This window comes from Balearica regulorum, chromosome 2 (genome assembly GCF_011004875.1).
Source record: "Balearica regulorum gibbericeps isolate bBalReg1 chromosome 2, bBalReg1.pri, whole genome shotgun sequence".
Lineage (NCBI taxonomy): Eukaryota > Metazoa > Chordata > Aves > Gruiformes > Gruidae > Balearica > Balearica regulorum.
The window spans coordinates 40,952,080-40,973,488 of record NC_046185.1 but is presented as its reverse complement, the minus strand read 5'-3'; the positions used below and the strand labels follow the sequence as shown (position 1 = coordinate 40,973,488).

The following is a 21,409-nucleotide window of genomic DNA, read 5'->3' as shown; positions in this document are numbered from 1 at the left end:
GTGAGTTGCAAGTAGCAACTGTAAGGCAGCTGAGAGCAATGTCCTAGAGCAGGTGTGTCTCACCAGTCTCTCCCTACAGCACAGTATGGATCAGTGTGCTGGGCTAAATATCCTCTGAAAGAGGGTGCTCAGGGAGTGCCAAGACTCAGGTTGAGGATGTCTGTTTCTAAGCTAAAAGTGGTGTGCCAAAGTTCAGAGTGAAAGAGTGACTCAAGGTACAAATCCCAGACATGTGCTGCCTAAATGTTATGTTGACTGTATTGGCCAAACAACATTGTATTACTGGATGCTTCTGTATTTTCTATCATGGGACCTTGATATTAAAGAATGATGGGAGGTTATTGAACACAATGATGTGGATTAATGAAGGAAATTCTACTTTCTGGGTCATTTGGGGATCAGCTGGAATTACCTGAAGTATTCTTTCTGGTCTTAATATCAGAAAGTTTATTACTTCACTGACATTGGTGCTATTGAGGCTGTAGTTAAACAAGATGGTAAACCTGTTTTAAGATGCTTATTACAAGACCAAAAACCCTGTGGCCATATGACACAAAACACTAAAACAACTTCAGTCTGTCAGTTCAAATTTGTTCCAAATATTTTGAATTCTTAGTACAACTTCAATCTGTCTTGACAGATCAGTTTTTAGCTCATCCTGCCCACTCTAATTTTATGCTGAATACACATCATCTGTTTACCCATAGTCAGGATAAAGCCTGGCATATATCCATACCCTGTACTCTGGCTAATTCATCAGAAATATACCCATGCCTCATTCAGATCAGATTTGTACCACGGGATGATCCGGGAGCACACAGATCTTACGCTGTGGAAGCACAGCCTGCATGCACCGTGTTGACAGAAATGGTATGTGACAGAAAAAAAAATCTAGGAAGAAAGTAAAAAGTATAAAAGCTGTAGGAAAACTGATAAGCAAAAAAGAATGAGATCTGACTTAAAAAAAAGCACGTGAAAAAAAAGATGTGAAAACCATGCACAAAACTGCATGTAATGCAAATATGGTTACACATAGTACCAAATATAAAGCATTGAGAATATGGATTCAAGGTAATTCAAGACCAGGCAGAAGGTCAACGCAATCTTCTCAACTTGATGAAGGAACTACTGGGTCTATTTTATGACGACCAGGCCAAACAGAGTGAACCTTTCTGCTTTAATGTTGGTTGATCGTAAGTAATTGCAGTTCACTGGTGAAGCAGTCTGGATTGCCCATATGGACGTCAGTACATTTTTACTACAGCTCTGAACGTAAGGCTGTACAGCTGGAAACAAACAGGAAAAATGCACCAATAAAATGGGAGGACACTATTTGGAGGAGATGAAGAAAACCTCATTAACATCTAATGAAAGACAATGTAAGAGACTAAAGAGATAAAGAATACCATGTGATCTCATTAAATTATTAATTGAAAAACTCTTGAGAGCAGATTTAGACTTGACAAATTTCTAGCTCCTTTCCTTCCTTTAGCTAAATGTGCTCTTCTTAGGGGTGCAACTGCTTTGTTTTGGGTGACAAGAGCTCTACTCCTGCATGTAGATGTCCATCACAGCTAAAGTGTTAGCTGGAATTCGTTGGTGGGAGGGAGACCATGTTTTGATTTTTTTTTTTTCCTCTCCTTCTTCTGGCTGCTAGGGAAAGGGACAGGCATAAGGAAAGTGAGGGGAACAGGGGTATCTCATCGCCTGGTCTCATTACCTAATGAGCTTGCCAAAATTGAAGATATTTAGGTTCTTCCTTCTTAGAAATTTGTGGGAAAGCAGCATTATTAAACAGCTGTCAAAGCAATCTCATCGTTTATATAGATGCCTTTCTATATAAAAAAGTTTACCAAAGTAATACTAAATTGTTCTTTTCCAACTGTCTAATTAGCAAGAGGAGGTGTATATTCTAGATCACAAAGTCTCTCCTGTTTAGCCACTGTAATGTAACCACACATTATCAGGCTCTTCATTTACAGGACAACTGCCAGATACTTTGTCAAAGAGCATTCTTTTTATTTTTTTTTTTTCCTTTCTCTCAATTCGAGAAATAAAAACAATAGTTTAACAAAACAAAGATAGAATGCAGGTTAGTCTAGGAAGGAGCTGGAGGCTAAATGAAAAGAGAAATTTAGCTGATATAACAGAGGTCCTATAGAGTGTGACTGAAACTGGTTGAAATTTGAAATCTCGATAATTTAGGGTATACTGACATAAATTAAAATTTCATTCTGGTTCAGAAAAATACTAGAAATGTCAAAAAGGGCACTTTCTTTTCTTGCAGGTAAAACAAAGACCCATCTTCCAAGGGCTTCACTGGCTCCTGACTTTTGAGACCCCAAGATTATACACTCTGTAGGCTCTTCTCTCAAGACAAATCATCAACCCAAAATAATTTCAGGATTTGGGCGAATTAAAAAAAAAAAAAGTGTTACTGTGCAGAAATGCAATGAACAACACAGTTTAGCACTCACATAATTGGACATGGTATTCTGCTCTAATTCCAAAAGAAGTAGCAATGTGAACCTACTGGTTGCATCTCCACTTCTTAAAAACGGAAAAATGTCCTCGTCGCTCTGTCCCTCAGCTTCACGAATTTGACACTCACTGTTATGGACAGTGAAAGAAAGTTTCTGCAGCTCATAAGTGCAAGACACCAATCGTATCTTCCTTCTCTGCATTTACCAAATGAAAAGCATGGGAAATGAGCTTGTTAGCCTTCTAGTGATTAAAAACAAAGTTAATTGTGATGGAACACTAACCACAATTATGATAATCAACTCTAAAATGAGAATGAATCCTTAATATTAGATTCAATTTTGTTAATGAGAAACTGGATTTAAGAACTGTTACTTGATTAACTAACCAAGACATGTAAAGAAGCAGGGAAAGCCTGAACAAAATACACCACTCAAATCCTTTTGGGAAAGGGTAAATACTATAATATCAAGTAGCACACACAAAGCAGCTGCGCTCTGTAGCCACACTGCTAAATGCATTGGGAAAGAACACACACCAGCAAGGGAAGGCATCAGATCGGGAGAAGCAAGAGGAGATTATATCTTGAAGCAAGCAAACAAAAGCAACATGATAGAGGTGTCAAGAGGCCTTGGAGGGAGGAAACAGAGTTCAAATTTAAGGGTTAAGGGACACGATTAATCTCCCTCTGTACAGGTGCTCGTTTGAGGCACTGCTACTGCCTTGTGTAAAACAGTAATTTTCACTAAACTTCACAAACTTCACTCATTCCCAGACTGTGAACACAGGTAACAGGAACCTCTGAAGTTGAGTGTCTAAACTCAAACAATACTTGCTTTCAGGCAGTTGCAAAGGCCCTGAAAGCAGAGGATGTTTTTTCCCCATCCTATTCTTAGCATTTCAGCACAGTGAGCACCTAGGAAGGGCTGCCCATCATTGTGCCTTGGGGAAATCCTGTGAGAAAAGTATTTATGCCAAACAGGTATGTAAACATCTGCCCATGCAGCACACACTTAGGCTGGGCTGTCCTATTGTTCAGGAAAGATCTGTTCACTGCTTTAACGTAATAAATCATTACCTTACCTTTATTATTATGAAGGACGCAGCTGGGGACTATACCTGGGCTCACAGTGCTCACAGCTCTCAGCTTTGCATTTCCTAGCAGCACTGATTGCATTAAAATCAGATGAGCTCCATTTTGCAAGTAAGCAGCAGCAAAAAAACAGTGGAACACCTTGAAGAGTTGGAGGCAATCCAGCACTGGGACTTACAGTGCTCCTCAAAGCCACCGGTGGCTTTGCTGCTGCCAGCCCCAACAACCATGGAGGTCTCCGATGCAGCTGCGGTGATGGTAGGAGCCCTGGGTGTGCTGAGCACCCGCTGGGGCCACAGGGCTGACTTTGTAGCCACCCTCACTCCTGGGGACATCGCTACTGCAGCCTGACTTGCCGCTGTCTCTGTTGCGGGTTGCTCTTGCTTCGAGGTGCCACATGAAGTGCTTAATTGGAATTCATGCCAACTTAGATAGTGGCAATTTGGATTTGATTTCTGGTGTTTATTTGTGAATTTTATCTAAGTAGATGTGATTTCAGCAAATGGCTTAATCTACCGTTTTCTTTCCATTTTTAGTAGAAACCAGCCTCAATTTTCATACATGTAATTTTTCTTGCAGACTATCTCTTTGCCCACAGATCCCTCCTTGAACAAGGGGCATAGGTCAGAAAAAACAGATGCCAAATTATGACGCAGAGAGAGACATACACAGATAGGAATTTTCTTTGTTTGCCTTTTATGCTGGGGAACAAACCCTGCCTGAAGCTCTATAGTATGCAGACATCTAGTGGCTGGATAATATAGTGCAATTAAACATCTTTACAGGACACCTGAAAAAATTTTGCACGGTCATGTCATCATCTGAAGGCCAGATACATTGGGTCCTGTTGAAAACAGATTCTTTGGCTCTGCAAGCCCATTTTTCATTCATTATGGCCCTAGTCACGGGTATTTTGAAATGCTCTGGCCTCGTCTGTTTCTAGGATTTCATTTTAAATTGTGTGGAACTGGGGTGGTCAAAATAAAATGCCAAGAAATCAGGAAGGTTCAAAATGCTGCAGCATTTAGCACATCTGCTAAATCACAGCCTGTAATTTCACACTGAGACTCATGCACTTGATAATCATTACTGGCTTCCCTGCCAAGAGCACACAGCTCTCAGGGTTTTTTGTGTTTGTTTTTGATTTGTCTCTTGACTAAACATCTCCTTATCTATGTGAATTACTACATGTTTCTAAGCCATGAATAAATCTTTCCACTACCTTTGGTTTGCATTTTTCTGTTCTTGCTCAGCCACACATACAATTATCTAACTAGAGACAATGCTTTTTTTCTAATTATGATTCAACATAATGAAATTCACTTCCAACTGACCCATCGTGCATCAAAAATATCTGGTATCTTCACAACATGAGGTTAAACACACATTTTCCAGAATTGCTTTATACCTGCTATTTAAATACTGCTGACATAGTGTATCATATGCAGTTGTATGTGTTTCACTGACTTACCATAGCTTTCATCTGCTTCATACTCACCACTGTCAGATGTTTACATGGGAGACACTTCAGGAAGCACTGTTTGTAGTGTATATTTGTATTAAAGCCCAAGGGAGGCAAGGAGTTTATGTCTATGTAAGAACAAGATGTTTTTGTCTCCATCTCAGACATGAACATCACCTTAAATAATAAGTGCAAGAGTTGCTCATTGCGCTTCAAGCTCCAGCCTTCACTTTTTAAAAGAATGGAGTTTGTGTTATGACCTTATTTCTTCATTGTGTTCCGGGGTGGAGGGGATAACCCAACACAGGGAATGTAGTGAATAGTCAGGGTTTGGGATAAGGACTGCTGTGTGCTGCCCAAGGACGAGCAGCCAAATCCCTGGCACTGGTGGGAGAGGGGCCAGGAGAACAGCAGACTACAGACAAGGCTTGATAGACACTGTTTCTAATTGCTGATTTGGGAGCTGGCTGTGGGTTGGTCAGCTGGTTTTACCCAGCCCAGAATAGACCACTTCCAACACAACTGAGTTGAGATAGAAATAGAGAAGGAATATTTCCAATCACATCCATGATTAAGGAAGTTTCTTTATGCTGCTTTTGGTTCATGGTATCTTTACGCTTTCTTTTTTCTTTGTTATTCAAGGCTTAAATAGCTCATTGTGTACTTTATAGAGCAAGTTATTTTCAAGTTTATCTAATATTCTTAGGCCCTATCTTCAGTTGTTTGCCCGATATCTGGGGAGGAGAAGGGCCTCTTTGGATCAACACGGGGTCAGGCTTTGGGAAAGACCAAGCAGAAATGAAGAGCTGCCACTGCCTCTGTACACAGCATGATAAGAACACTGGTGAGGATGTGAAGATACTGGACAGAAGGGTCACAAAAAATGACCCAGCAATGAAAAACAAACCTTGCGATAGAAGTCATCATCTCAGCAATTTTATCAGGGAGAAGATTGAAGAGGTGACTTGACTATTGAGTCAATGCTGGGTTTTTAACTTTGCAGACAAGGTCATAACCAATTGTCCTGGACAAGGACCACATGTGTTGCAGGGCAATATGAAGAGTGTCTCTCTAAAATGGCTGACTGCTGAGTCTTTCTCTTATTCCTGGCATCATACGGATAGTCAGTCTATAATCAGAGAGAAATACCCCTCAGGTGATACAGGGGAGAAGGCATTTGCAGAGTGTAAAGATAAGTTCATTAATACATCTGAAGTTTTCAAACGAATACTGTAAGAGAGAAAGCCCCATGAGAAAATGAATGATTATGTCTTCCGAGCAAGTCTCAAACAGCATTCAGTATAAAGGACCTGGAACTGAATAATGAATAATGGGGGAAAAGAGAAGGGAACAGGACTTTAACACTTGTTCACTAAGCAAAGGGAAAAATACCCAATCATACAAATACCAATAGTATATGCACAGTGCTGGTGAACTGATGTGAGGCACATAGTCTTCATACTGGAATTTCTTAGCTTTTATTAGAAGTTCTAAAATTAATTTAAAATTGTCCTTGGTTTAAAAATAGCTTTTCTATGTATAGCATTCTAAAGATATGAATATACACATACATGTGGGCTTACAATGGCAGTTACATTTCATAAATAAATGTGCACATAAACACTTCCAAACACATCCTGCGTGGTCTGCCTCAGGAAATGTGGTGGATGGTTCTCCAGCTGCCTGACATTTCAGCAGGCAGCACTGATGTATAAAGCAAGAACACATCTCAAAGTTTGACTCCATGGCTGATGATGCCAGTGTGAAACCAAGCCAAGGAGGAAAAGGCAGGTCAAAATTTGTCCTCTTTCCAGAGTCCTCAACCCTAAGACACATTTTTCCGCTTTCCTCTGCAGCCATCATTCACCATGGGGTTCCCCCATTTCTACAGGGAATGAAGCTTCTCTTTATTCTCACTAGAGTTGATGTCACAGCCATGGAAGGATTAATTTGCACAAGGCCATTACTGCGCCGGTGCTGTGCCTACCAGTCAAACTCAATGAAGGTGAGTCTGAGCATATGGCTGCTGCACCCTGGCAGGTTCCGGAGAACACTGATGTGTGTGACTTCTTGTGAAGCTGCCTGTGTATGGATCTCCCCCTCCTCGTTGCTTCTGCAGTCTCAGCAATATTCAGCTGAAATTTCTCAGTGAAATTATTCTTTATTTTTGTCACCCTGTTGTTAAGCACTTTTAATTCTTCAGCAACACTAGCTTTCAATTACCCTCTGGGATTCAGGAACACCAATGAATCAGCCTTTAGGAGACCGGTAGGGATGCTGGCCAGTCATCACCTTTACTTCTTCTTAGACTCAGTGCCCTGTTTCTATGCACAGCTACAATACCATGCCTTCCACTGTAATGTCTGGGATCAAGCCTATCCTTTAACTGACAGCAATTTATGCCTGGTCACCTCACAGGTGTATTTTGGGAACAGACCTAGTATTCATTACTGCTCCACTTACGCCTTGATTTTCATGCAAAGGAAACGTGGGAGCCAGGGCAGAAGGCAGCTGTAGGGAGGCATGGAGCTCTCTAAGAGGTTCCTCTGATCTGAACAGACAGCAACCAAGGATCACAGCCCAGGGTGCAAAGCACATCACACCATAGTCTGAAGTCAAGCTAAGAGCTACAAGGCTCTAAGTTTTCCTGGGAGCTCCAGAAAACTACAGAGGAACCCAAAGAACACGTCACCTGCAGAGCGAAGGTCATCGCCAGCAGACGTCCTGTCCCAACTCACTTGCCTTCTCCCAAGAGCTGGATTTTTTCTCATTCCAAATCCCTTCCTAAAGTTTATCAGAGGGCTGCAGAGCCAGCTTTTGCCTAACTGCTCAACACCTCTTGGAAACTTGTAATTCACACTTCTAATAAATCTTTAAAATTATGTGGAGCATCACACACATTAATACTTACCTTTAAAAATACTTCCAGTGCAGATAGCAATCTGATTGAGAAAAATTTTAGCAGCTGTAGGCTTGAAGAGGAAATTATTAATTTAGGACCTTATGCTACCCTCAGAACACCTTTATCAGCTTTTATGATTTCTTAAAAATGTTAATGCAAAGGCAGGCATGTGGAACTCTAATTGGAGAGTAGCAGAGCCTCACCACACTCAAAACCTCTCGTGGGTGCAGTGTAACTGAAGTAATACTCAGTGAGCCCTTCCTGCAAATTCCTCCCTGCGGATTCCTACCGAAACCAGAAAGACTAATTTAACTTTGCCACACACCACGAATGTGGGTTGACCGATCTGTAATTGGAATGGGTGTGTTTTGTGAATGAATTTGTTGTTATATTTAGATCTGGTTCTAAAGACAAAATACAGTTGTAAGTATTTTTACTAGTGGGGTCTTTTTCTCTTTCAAAGCCAAGCCTAGAAATAGTCTGACAAATGTTGAGACAAATTTACTAACCTCAATTCCTCAGTAGTAGTATTTATACAACTTGAAGTTCCCTGCACAAGGCAATGCAGGAAAGAACAGCAAACACAGGAAGGGAGCACAGGAAAGGGAAATAACAGACTTCAGTTTTTTGGTGGAGACATTACATCATTTGCTTTGTAATGTATCTGTATTTCACAGCCAGAATAATATCAGCCAGCTCCAAGATAAGGAACACGTTTATTTAGAGAATAAATCTAGTTTAGATTTCATCATAATGTCAATATTTGCTATATTAATAGTACAGTTCCTCTAATACTCAGTAGTTAATAGTATGTTGTGTGCAAAGTGAAAAGATCTTCCGAATGAGCTGTGCATATAACCTGGGAATTGCCAGGTTCAGAACATGGTTCACTCTGTTTTTGGCGGGTTCCTTCATTGCTTGGTGTAAGGAAATAGGAATAGGTCTTCAACTGGCAGGAACCAGTTGAGTTCCACCTCACAGGGCTTTGGTTTGGGTTTTTTCTTCAAGATTTTACTACCAAACCTGACAACTAAGACAAATTATCAGATTCGTGTCAAAAACGGCGGACAGTCCAGCCTAGCCATCACAGGCCATTGCAGCAGAGTTTACGCAAAGACTTCTCCCTGCCCCATGGCAAGATGTGGACCAGTGGAGGCCAGGCTCTGGTGACCAGCGTGCTGGGTTGGGCTCCAGCTGCAGTTGCCTGGGGAGTCATTGCTGTAGGTAGAGGGGCAACAGCCAGTGAAGCTGCTACATGGACATCACAGAAGTGCTGGGGACATTGCAGATGGAATGCGTGAGTTTGCTCAGCACTGAAATCTTGAACCCCTTGATTAGATAATGGAGTTATACTTCATTAAATTTGGGCAGAAGGTGGAGAGGGACTTCCTTAAACATAATGCTAAGTTTAACAAGTTTCTGTAGGCCCAAGGAGAAATTTACCAATTGCTATTCTGCTAAGCCCAAACTAAACAGATGTCTTCATGGTGGGCTGCTTGATGTACATTTTCTACGCATTTATTGCAATGCATGCTGTCAAGGGCAGCTGTGTGTCTCTCCAAAGGAAGCACGTTTCTGCAGTACACACAGTGATGAACACACGAAGTAGTCAGCGGTATCCCCTCCCCACCCCCCAGCTCACATGTGTTGTGTGGGTTTGTTCTATTGTTTCTGCTGTCCCTAATATACACATAAATGACTCAGAGAATTCATAACTCATTATTCTGCAGAAGCTCTCCCCAAAGCCCTTGAAGAAGTGAATTAAGCATGCCTTCTGACACCGCATTTACCATTGCCTGGTGATGACTTTGTGATTGATGACTCACCAACCTCCCCTTTGTGAACCCTCGGTTTCCATCTCCATTGTGCCCCTGCCTGGAGCTTGCCATCTGTGCCTCCCGCTTTCTTCCACTCACATAGGTCTCTGCATAAACCTGTGCTCCTCGTGCTAGTAAAGCGGACCTCACTGATGGCTATGCTGAGCAAAGCTCTTGCCCACCACATTATTGACTCTGTCCTTCAGATCTTGGTGTTTTGCAGGAATCAGAAGCTATGAGCTTGACTACCTGGCTTAGATTACCGTTCCCTTCTCTGTTCTGTCCGATGTGTCATGTGTGGCGTAGCGTGGCAATGCCCATGCTGTGCAGTGAGCTCAGGACACGCAGAGCAGCTCCCCAGACCACCATCCTCAGCAATGTACAGAACATACGGAACTGTCATAATTCACAGGAGAACAAAGTCCGATCATTTTCTACTTGAATTGAACATTTCTTTGCAAAGTTCCATCACTCACTAAGTAGAAATAATCCAGATGACTCTGTTTATTATTATACTGGTTAATTATTTGCCTTATTTCAGAATTGTCCTTTATTTCAGTAAGGTTCCTAGTAATGCAAATGTCATTCAGCTTTATTCAGATAAACCATGTTAAGTGCATAGGTTTGGCAGAGAAGTGTTCCTTTCTGCCCAAAAATTAATTCCAAATTTGTATAATACTATCTGTGAACAAATGAAGTTTTTATTAGCTTTATAGAATGCACCTCCCCTCTACAGAAAAGATGGTTACTGACAGCACAAGAGATGATACAGAATAAAATTAAATCTAACATTCCAAACAATAATGAGTATTTCTACATATTAACATTCATACCAAGCTTAAAATAAGTACTATTTGGATCATAGACCACTATTGAATGCTATGGCAAAGAAACTATACAAGCAATGATAACTACCATTTAAAAATAGTTAACAGTGTGAATTGGAAGATTTAACGTGTTTTCTTCTTTTAATGTACAGCCCCATTCCCAGAATTTCACTGGACCGTGTGGACAGACAAACTGTCACAGCTGTCTATCAAGGCTGAATTAGATGAAGACAAACAATACAGGCTTTGTAGTTCAACTAAAGCAGCAGCCTCAAAAATTTCCATTTCTCATCCGAGGGCACTGTGAGAGCATTGTCTTCCCCCTCTCTGAAAAGAGAATGGAACAATTATGTTACTGAAATTCCTCTGCAGTGGGTCTGAAAGACTGTTTATGTCCAGCCAGGGAGACAGGGAAAACTAAAAGCAGGGATTTCATGACAGCAGGTGGGGGGGCAGTTTCAGGGTATATACTTCAGTGACATAATGGTCCTGATTCTTCTCTTTTAGGGTAAAGCCAGTGCTGGAAGATTTACTAGCAATAGAGGAAACAGCAATAAAAACACAAAGTTAAATGCAGTGGTAAAATTTTTAACTTGAAACAAAGCTTTACAATTGGCTTTCTGAATCAATCAGGTAATTAATTCTAATGTGAAGAGCATGGTGGTAAACTAGAAATGAAAATATAGTAGTCACAAAGAAAGTTTTACTGTTTACCATTTTAGGGGCCCTACCAAGTGAAGAAGTGCCGAGTACACAGCTCTCATGGGAGTCAGGTGGGCTCAGGAGATAGAAAGCAATCACCCAGTTTGTCCCTTCTAATAGCAGTAATATTCATTAGCAGCAGAGATAAATCAACACTTGGTTTCATGCAAACACATATTTATGTGTTGCAGCATAACCTTAGGAAATCAGCTGCTCAGGTTGCCCAAGTGCTTCTCAGTTCTGAAGTGGTAGGTATGAGAGTGCTGAATCATTTCATTCTGTTGTACTAATAATCTCATTTTTTCCTGAGGTTACTTCAGTGCCAACTATAGCTCAGTACATATACACAAAAAATCCGTGAGTGCTTGGGTGCAAATGGTCACCTGGGACTATAATTGCTTGCAGGGTCAACACATCTCCAGGGAGTTCCTGCTCTTTTTCTTAAAGAAGAAGAGAGCATAGCGGCTGTCTGTCACTGGAAGTGCTGCTAAGAAGTCAGTGTCTACCCATGAGACAATCCATGCCATGATTTCCATGTGCTCCCTGGTTATCACCCAACATCCCCAAAAGTCATGGTGTCTGGCAGCATGACCGTTTGATGGGCACTTGAAGAACTTTCTACCAGCTGCCTCCTAAGGGAGGCTGTAAGCCCTTCTCAGGGTGGCTGGTTTTAGTCACAGTTACACTTTATGTAATAGCATAGAGGATTCCCAGTTCCTCCCAAGGGTTGGTATAAAGGTGTAACAAAAAAAATAAATGTAATAACAAGTCATTCTCTGTCTCTGGAAAAACTCTTGGCATGTTTTTCAGTGGGCTACTGATACAAGGGTGGAGGGATCAATCCCCTCCTTGAAGTGAACAGAAAGGTTCCTCTTGCACAGACAGAAGATACTGGATCAGGGAATTAGACTGAAAAATCTGAGCCAGTAAGCTCAAAAGAAAGAAAAAACTTTGTGTTCTTAAGGTTCTGTGTAGGCAAACTATGCTGTGACACAGTGACACTTTCTCAATCTCAATTAGTGCTGAACTAATTAACAAAACTGTTTTATACACTGCAGTGAGTAGCATCTCTCTTCTTTCTTGGATAATCCCTAGTGTGATGTAAGGGTGATTGAGTATCTAATTACTCCTTAATTGAATGCACATTTTGTACATTTTTCACTAGTTCAAGCTTAATGCTTTTGGTCCAAAAATCAAAGTCAGTGAAATTAAGTTGAACTGGGATTTGGGCAGCTATTGCATTAATGGATTACTTTTGGAAAGGAGCCTAATTACGAGCTAGTCTGAAGATTTCAGTTGTGTTTGTAACAGAAATACTTAATGTATTGTTTGACAAAAGACTGATTGTATATATTGGTAGTAGTGTTATTCACACTTACCCTTTATTCTTGTTTAAGAGTAATTTTTCTACCAGGCTAAATTAATAGCACTGTTCCATAATATATGTGGTCAAGTAACACACTATTTGGGCTAAAGGTTTATGCAGATATGAAGATACTTGCTTCTCTTACTCTTCTGAAAAGTTTTTGGAAATGTAATATTTGAGCTACAATTATAGGAACAGGCATGTGTATTATAATCAGAAAATTGCATAGACACCTTGTTTGTTTATAGAGTATATTTCTGTCTTTGAAATTTCCTTTGCTTGGGCTGAGTCCTACATATATTAAATAGAGCCCCACTGCTGCTGGTGGAGTCTTCTACAGATCAGACAACCATCCCCAAAGAAAAGCTTTCAGGATCAGTGCCATAAAGGGTAAATACCTGGGAAATCTAAGAGCTATTATCACAACATCCGTGGTTTAAAAAAAAAAGAATAAATACTAACAAGGCCAATCAAAATTCAGAAATCATCCTCAGAATGTAAAAAAATCATTATGTTTTGAAGAATATTTCTTTCTAATTCTTTCATATATTAATTTTATGTACTTAGATTCCTCACAGAGAATGAATTTTCCTGTACAAAACTGGGATAAGTGCAAGACTGTAACTTTATCTATCTCAGAAACAAGGAGCAGCAGCGGGAGCAAAGATAGGGCCAAGCTGGTATATTTTTAAGAACCAAAGGTCCCAATGTTCCCATAGTAATAGATAGAACATATTTAAAACAGAAGATATAAGAAAACTTCAGTGAAAAGGATTATTTTTCAAAGTCTTCCAAAAGTGCTGAGAAAGTGTAAATAAATGGACTATGAAGAAATGAAATAGGATGGCCACAATAATACGCCTTTCCATCTGATGGGGGGAAATAAGATGCCCCACTGCAGAAGCCTTAGGTCAAGATCACCACACAAGATCAAAAACTTTCTTCTGCTACTTAAAAGCAGTCAATCTGCTTTCTGGAGAGCTTTTCCACCTCCTTTGTCTTACCATATTCCTTACCATTACTGTCTCACACAATGTCTCTTGATTTTTTTTCCTTATAGAAGCATCTCGCCTTCTCCTCCTTAACACTAGGTTAAACCAAAAAGTTTAAGAGTTTATAAGCAATCAAAGGATATGGGTGGCAAAACGACTTTAACACTGAATACATATTACCATTATTCTAAACCTTCCTGAAAACAGCACCTGAAAGTATGGTCAGGCACGGATTCAGAGTGTCTCAGAGAAGAGGACTGACGACCTTATGAATCCTTATCTTCCCTGAAACACTCTGCATTTAACAACATCTAGCTAACTAAAGTGTACCTTTGCTCTCTTGAGCTCTAGAGATGCACAAAAATCTTTTAAAAATTACAGTAAGTTTTGCTTTGTAGCACTGCTCTGTCATAAACTGTGGTGTTAGTCATAAAACGTTGTTAACAGTCACTGCTGGTATTCTCTTGAGTGACAATTATCAGTTGCAAAAACATTTTCAGTAACACAAATAACTTGATCAGGTTTGCTCACTATTTATTTTCAAAACATTGCTGTCTGCTTAGCAAGAGTTTGTTTGCATACTTTCACTGCATTGTTTTCATCCCTATGAAATAATTAGAGTTACAAATTCCAATAAGAGTAAGGACCTGTGACTACCTGGATCTTCAGTTTCAATGGAGTAATAATGTCCTGCTTAAAACTCCCTGTGTGATTTCATCTAGGTAAAACACAGTGCACTCCCACTGCCTAACATGTATAACACTGCTGAAGGAGGAATGAGTATTGCAGGCTTTCTTCTCTGTCTGTGGTCAGACACATGTACTTGTATGTCCTAATATCTTTGACATTTGAGAGCTGTTACATTACTACAGTTCATACGTACTAATGTGGAGTTTTTAAAAAATAGGTGTAGTTTTTTCAAGATGATGTAAGCTTCCTACCATTTTGCCTCACCACTAATTTTCAGCATTTTCCCCATAAGTGAAAATACCATGGCAGAGTTTTAGTGTGTGTTCAGACTCCAGCTTTTGTGTTGAAATTGCCAATAAACATGCTCTGAGGGTGGGTTTTATGACAGGCACTCTGGGCTACATTGTCACTTCCCAAGTAGCAGTGTACAAACCATACATGGTTTATGGTAAACAGACAGAAATTATACTCTCAAAATGCTTTTCATAAAAAAGCTGATGATAACAGAGTGCATTGTAGATAGCGAAGAATGTATGATGCTGATAGAGAGTCACAGGTCAAGAAATTTAGGAGCCCTTGTCAGCATGAAGGATCTTATCTGAAGCATAAGCAGGGGTCTGAGTCCTAGGCTACCTTATTTTTTTAGCTTTGAAAAGGAAGCACAGTATTTTGTTTCTTCTTTGCTTCTTATGTGCTAAGAGACTTCAACTATTTTCCATTCCTCCACCAAGATTCGTGTATTGCTAAGAAGAGCTCAGTAAACACTTGAACAAGGACAATTCCACTATGGTACTCATTCTGGAAACAGCTACAACTCAGAATGGTTTTCTTCCTCATTTGGGGCTTGATCACTCCCTATACTGATGCTCTGGCCTGGACACGGCATAAATTCGTACTACAGCAGTGACCAGTCTGTGACTCTTGGGCTGCCTGTGGCTACCAAATCTCTAAATTGTGACTCCCGTGTCAGAGGTATGTCACACAAGCAAAACCAGAATTTTTCTACTGACTAATTTGAACCCCCAGCAGTGGGAAAACGAGTTAGGCTGACATTACACGGTTCACTTACAATCTCAGTGCATACCCCATTCCCAGCTATTACAACAAAGTAGTGGGAAGCAACCTGAAAAGTTGCTTTCAGCCATTCCTGAAGCTCTTAGTCCCCTGAATGCTCCAAAAGTTTTGGTATGTTTCCAGTAGGTCTCCGATTATGGCTTGCGGCTCACAAGCCAAAGCTGCCTGTCCCTCTGTCCTTTTGTCACGCACTCAAATGTAAGCACATTCTCAAGCACTCTGAAGTGCCAGCATAGTGTTGGGCACTATGCATAAACTTCTTAAAAACAGGAGAACAACAGTCAGTTTTGTTGATAACATGAAGATGAGTTTCTTTCAAAGACTGAAACTTAACAATTAAACCAACCACCTTTTAAGCACAAAACCTAAATTCATGGAGACAAACAAAGACCGATGAAAAATCAGTTGCTGAGAAGTAGCATAAATACTCATATTTCATCAAATCTAGGAAATTGTGCTTGTATTTCTAAAGAACTAGTGCTGATAATCTTTGTGTTGTTTTGGTTTTTTTTAACCCAGGAAAAAGAGAAGAATGGCCATAGTAACCTAATGATGCATGGCTGCTGAGAGCTCACTGCAGCTCTGGATCTACACAACAGGAAAGCATAAAATCCCCAAGTGCTGGAACTTCCGCAGAGCAACTTGTTAGTGAACTTCAGGAACTACAAAGGCTACTCGTAAACTGAGAGTAAAGACACATATTGATTGGCAATGTAAACCTCCATTCAAATGCAATGTTCACTGAGATCTGCTTAGGGACAGAAATACAGATCATAGCATTGTACCACTCTTACCTCCATTTCTCAAAGGCAAGGCACAGCTCCGCAGCTCACTCTGTATTTGAATGTCCCTCCATATTCTATAATCTAGTTACCATACAATGTGCAATGCCACAAAGAGGGGAGTGCACCACTACCTGTTTAGTACTAGCTCACTGCCACTGGCAACACTGATCCCCTGTTCAACTCCCTGTGGAAACAACAGCATAGTTTTGCTGACACAAGAGCAGCTCAGCAGCTTCAAAGCAAGCCATTTGCACTATCCACTCACTAAACACACCAGATACAGTCACAACATTGCCCTCTCTCCTTATCGTCAAACTAGTTCTGTGCCAATTTCTGCTTGTCTGCTCAGACCTCTCAATATCTTGCAGAAAGTCTCTGCAGTATCAGCGTACAGTCTCTGTTCCTCCCACCCTAAATTACTCCTTCCAGTTCCTCAGGCCTAGCACGACCTCGGTATTTTAATGATGTCATTTATTTTTTTTCTCTGATCTTGAAAGCACAACTAGGAAAATGGTAATTATATTAAGAATGGGCTTTAATCCAAATTAATTTCTGCTATCATGATTTATAGGACATTGGATAAACTTGCAGCTACTTACAGTCTGAGGTCTACCAAAGACGTATGTGTATGTGTGAATGTGTACATGCATTTGTGTATATAAAAATTGATGCTTTTTCAGGAGTTTCTGAACCAGTCACCAAAAAAAAACAATGTTCAGGAGAACTGGAGTAATGTAGATAGATAGATGAGGTAGGTATAAGCTATGATCACACTTGGAGGACAATTCTTTATTTACGGATACAAAACAAATTGTCTGGGATGTGCACTTTTGAGACAACACATTAGAAATCAAATGCTTTATTATTATGCTCAGGGGAAAGTAAATTAAAGTTTATCACTTTCAAAATAAAATATTCTTTCAATACTATTTTAGTAAGTTATTTTTTAGAACTAGCTCTTACTGCCTTCTATTAAAAGAACCTCATTGATTTCAATGACTTCTGTACCCGGCACTTATTTGACCTCCTCTTAGTAAATGGGAGCAATGCCATTTAATTGTCTTATGCATGGAATCATACTCATACACCCTGATTTATAAAGGGATGAAGACACATAGACATGCCATGCTGAATTCAGTATCACTATGAATTCAAGTTGATATTCAAGTCTTTGAAATCAGACATCTTGTTCATTCACAGATAAAGCTGTTCCACTGATGTAATAGAAAAAGGCATGTCTATCAAATCAGTTACATGTAAAGCAACAAGGATTAAAGAGAGGGTAATAAATCCATTGGAAACCACAAATGATGCTGTCTTCAGTGCAGAATACACTCCTGAAAAAGTACTTATCCATTCGGCAAGGTGGCAAGCCCCAAAATAAAACAGCCTGCTGGAATACTCACAATTCACGTGTTTAAAAATAGTGATTCAGGACTGCCAAAAAACTAGCCTTTAATAAAATGGAAGATTTAAGGTTCTTCTTATTTGATTTCTAGGAGTGGTAGCGTTTGTTGTCCCCATTGTTAAGCTTTGCTGTATAACAATAATTACAAATCTTTTTTCCAAGATCACCAGAGATTATAAAGAAATAGCCTTATGCCCATAGCAAGGGTTCTGAGTCAAGTATGACGTATCAAAAAAACTAGCAGTAACACTGAGGAAGTCACAATGTTATCCTTTCCCTCTTTTCTTTCAGAAAAGGATCTGGGAGTCCTGGTAAACAACAAGTTGAACATGAGCCAGTCATGCACCCACGCAACAAAGAAGGCCAACAGCCTTATGGGCTGCACTGGGAAGTGCATTGCCAGCAGGTGGAGGGAGATAATCCTTCACTTCTACTCAGCACTGATGAAACATCTGGAGTACTGGATCCAGTTCTGGGTTCCCCAGTTCAAAAGAAATATGGACATACTGGAGTGAGTCCAGCAACGAGCCACGAAGATGATTAAGGAATTGAAGTTCCTGTCATAGCAGGATAGGCTGAGAGTGCTGGGACTGTTTAGCCTCGAGAAGAGATGTTTCAAGAGGGATCTTAACAATTTGTATAAATACTTTATGAGAACAAGTATACAAGATGGTGCCAGACTCTTCAGTGATATCCAGTGAAAGGAGGAGAGGCAATGGATACAAATTGAAATACAGGAAATTTCATGTAAAATTAATAAAAAATTGTTTTCCTGCAAGTGTAGTCAAACAGGTACAGGTTGCTCAAAGAGGTTGTGGAGTCTTCATCCTTATGATATTCAAAACCCAGCTGGACATGGCCCTGAACAACCTGCTGTAGTTAACACTGCTTTGAGCAGAGGATTGGACTAGTAGATCTCCAGAGGCACCCTCCAACCACAACTGTTCTGTGATTCTATTGTACTTCACTGTATAAAACTGAACTCAATTTTTTGACCTTCCATGTCTGAAAGCAAATCTGTACTGAGCTTTCTCTCCAAATTCCTTCACATCCAACCGGTTATATCACTACTGGGTATGATTTAAAGAGGTTAGAAATAAGGGGGAAAAAAGAAGAAGAAACGTGAAACTTTGGCAACTGCAGGACAGAAAGGATGTAAGGCTGTTCTATAAGGGATGTATTTCGAAAACACCCACACAACAGAGTCCAAAGCCTCATTAACGCCAGGCTATAGGAGAGAGATGCATTCTTAGCAGAAAAGCAGAGCCAAAAGAGGCCAACTATATAGCAACAAACTTACTCTAAACCCCGTTGGTTTAAAGGGAGCAGTGAAGCTACAAAGTTTTGTTCTCCTGAAGGCTCCCTTCAGAGCCTAGCCAAACTTCGTTCTAGTACTGGAGGAGGGTATTTTGAGATCTGGGCTTTTCCATAATAGAAGAACCATAAAATGAAAAAAAAAAAAAATCAGCTCTTTACCTGAGATTACACACTATGATATATCATGTTTGTGTCATCTCTGCCTTCAATTTGACAAACTACCACAAATTGCATCAAAGATCAACATATGCCATTTGATCACAAGCCACAAAGAGTTCAGTTCTGTCAAGGTTTAAATCAAGGCTGAAGAGCAGACGTTCTGAAGATTTGTGAGCATGGCACGCATAAAGCCTGCATTGTGATTCAGTCAAAACTAATTAGACCTTTCAAGCAACCTCTTTCTACTCCTGTCTATACAACACCGATGGAAGGATTTGTCTCCGTCTTTCCCTGACAGAGTGACGAGGTCATGGAAAACTAATGTTCCTCAAGGTTCTTCAAGTGGCTGTACCACACTGGCTTGGAATAAAAGAAAATATTGAAAACTCTACTGGCAGGAGTTCCAGCAGCCTTGGCAGAGGGGCATCATGTCAGAAAAGATGTCCACCAGTGTGTCTGTAATTGTAATATTCAAGACATACTGGAGCTTTAAAAGAAAAGGTAATCTCTTTGAAAGGAAGAAATGCTCCCTCTTGGATCACTACATAGATGCCACCCTGCAAACTATTACCTCCCCACCTGCTGAGTCTTCACAGCAATATTCAGCCAATGTCAGCAGTCCAAGCTTAAGGATGATTATCCACTTCTATGAATAAGGGAAAGTGTTTTTTTCTGAGGATGTCTGAGGTCTTTGTGATGAACTACTGTTCCTCAACACCTTTCTCCTGGAGAGAATTCTATGAGGAAATCAGTACAAAGCAGGCAGGGTACTTTTCTTCTCTTTCTCCCTTTTTTGCATAGAAGAAAGGTGATCAAAGCACATGATTTCTTTTTACACTTTATATATCTCATTTCCAGCTCCCCAGAGACAAACTCAATACCAAGGACGTATTGTGAACCCTTGATTGCTTCAGTGCTATTTGGACCAATGCATCCAAAACTAAAAAGAACACCTGGCCAAATGAATTTCTGATAAATAATTCAGTTGGGTGTACAGAGCCAAGTGCCATTTCTTCTGTGGGCTACACAATGCCAGGAGTGTCAGTTCTTTCTCAGTGCTTGAGAGTCCATAATTAGCGTAGCTCCACAGTGAGGACTATCATTTTACATTAAAAATTCCATCATTTGGGAATTAAAACTGCAGATTATTTTGTGAAGCGTGGCCAAGATAAATCTTATTATTTAAAACAAATCTTTACAGGTATTGACAAATGTAATAAAATTTCAAACATGAAACCAAAAGGGAATTTTTTATATTTCAATTCCAGCATTGTAAAGGAAACTCTTTCATGCTTAAAATTCAAACTTAGTGTGTCAAGTAATTTCACTGTTACAGATTTGAATTACCTGCACTGGCCTGAGGGCATTATTCACTCTCTGAGAAAAATTGTACTTTAATACTGCTATGATTTTCCCAAGTAATTTTTATGCAGAAACCACGATGAATCTGAAACATCTATTTCAAGATTAAAGTGACGACATTTGGCGACTGCAGAGAACCATGTAATTGAGAATTGGGCTTAGGGATGTGCCCAAAATTAAATACGGGAATAAGAAAACAATATTACTAAAAGGACCAATGTTTTGCTTTCTTTGCTTAACTTCTGGGATGTGGATATTAAATATAGTTACAAAATACAAATAAACCCTTACTTCAAAAATGTTTAGATGCATATTGAATGCTTACGCTATATGGAAAGACCATGAAATTGTTGGCCACTGTCCTAGCCCATTTAATAATTTCTGTCACATGCAGGAGAAAGGATAATCTTCCCACTCGGTTTTAATGGATCCATTTTTGGAAGCACTGAATTATTAATTTCTTTTAGGGGTTATCTGCTGCCTGGTCATTTGTTAACTTCATATTGAAGTTGGAGGCTGGACCCAGAGCATGCTCTGAAGAGGCCTAAGTCCACAACAGAGCCTGACATGAACTGAATTCCATCATTGACCTAGATAGGGCAAGAATTTAATGTATAAATAAATATCCTTACCCAAAAGTGTACATCAAAAGCCTTTCAGCAATAAACTTCCAGGTGAAACTCTGGATGAATTGGTTCTCTTGTGAGCATCTGGCTTTGAAGAAATGTGCAGATAGAAAAACTGATGCTTTTATATGATGAATTCTACCAGTAAAATAGGGTAATGGAGAGTACTCAATGTTTTTATTATTTAAATAAAGTTTACTGTAGGATAGTAGATGAAAAAATTTACTATGTTAAAGAAATCAAGTTAACAAGAGATGCATTCTTTTCTTGAAGACTTTCCAGATTAGCTGCCTTACTATTTGTATCAAGGTGGGGCCACTTCATTACAAAATCAACCACAAATGTT

At 39.8% G+C, this 21,409-nt stretch overlaps 1 protein-coding gene across 1 annotated transcript in view; it reads right to left on the bottom strand.

The window, feature by feature from the left end:
- Window positions 1–8,635: 8,635 nt before the first annotated feature.
- Window positions 8,636–21,409, bottom strand: part of CA8 (carbonic anhydrase 8) — a 51,348-nt gene continuing 38,574 nt past the window's right edge. Inside the window, exon 9 of the mRNA XM_075744031.1 lies at window positions 8,636–10,909. The gene's annotated coding sequence lies outside the window, so the exon portion shown is untranslated. The remainder of the gene's footprint in view (window positions 10,910–21,409) is intronic.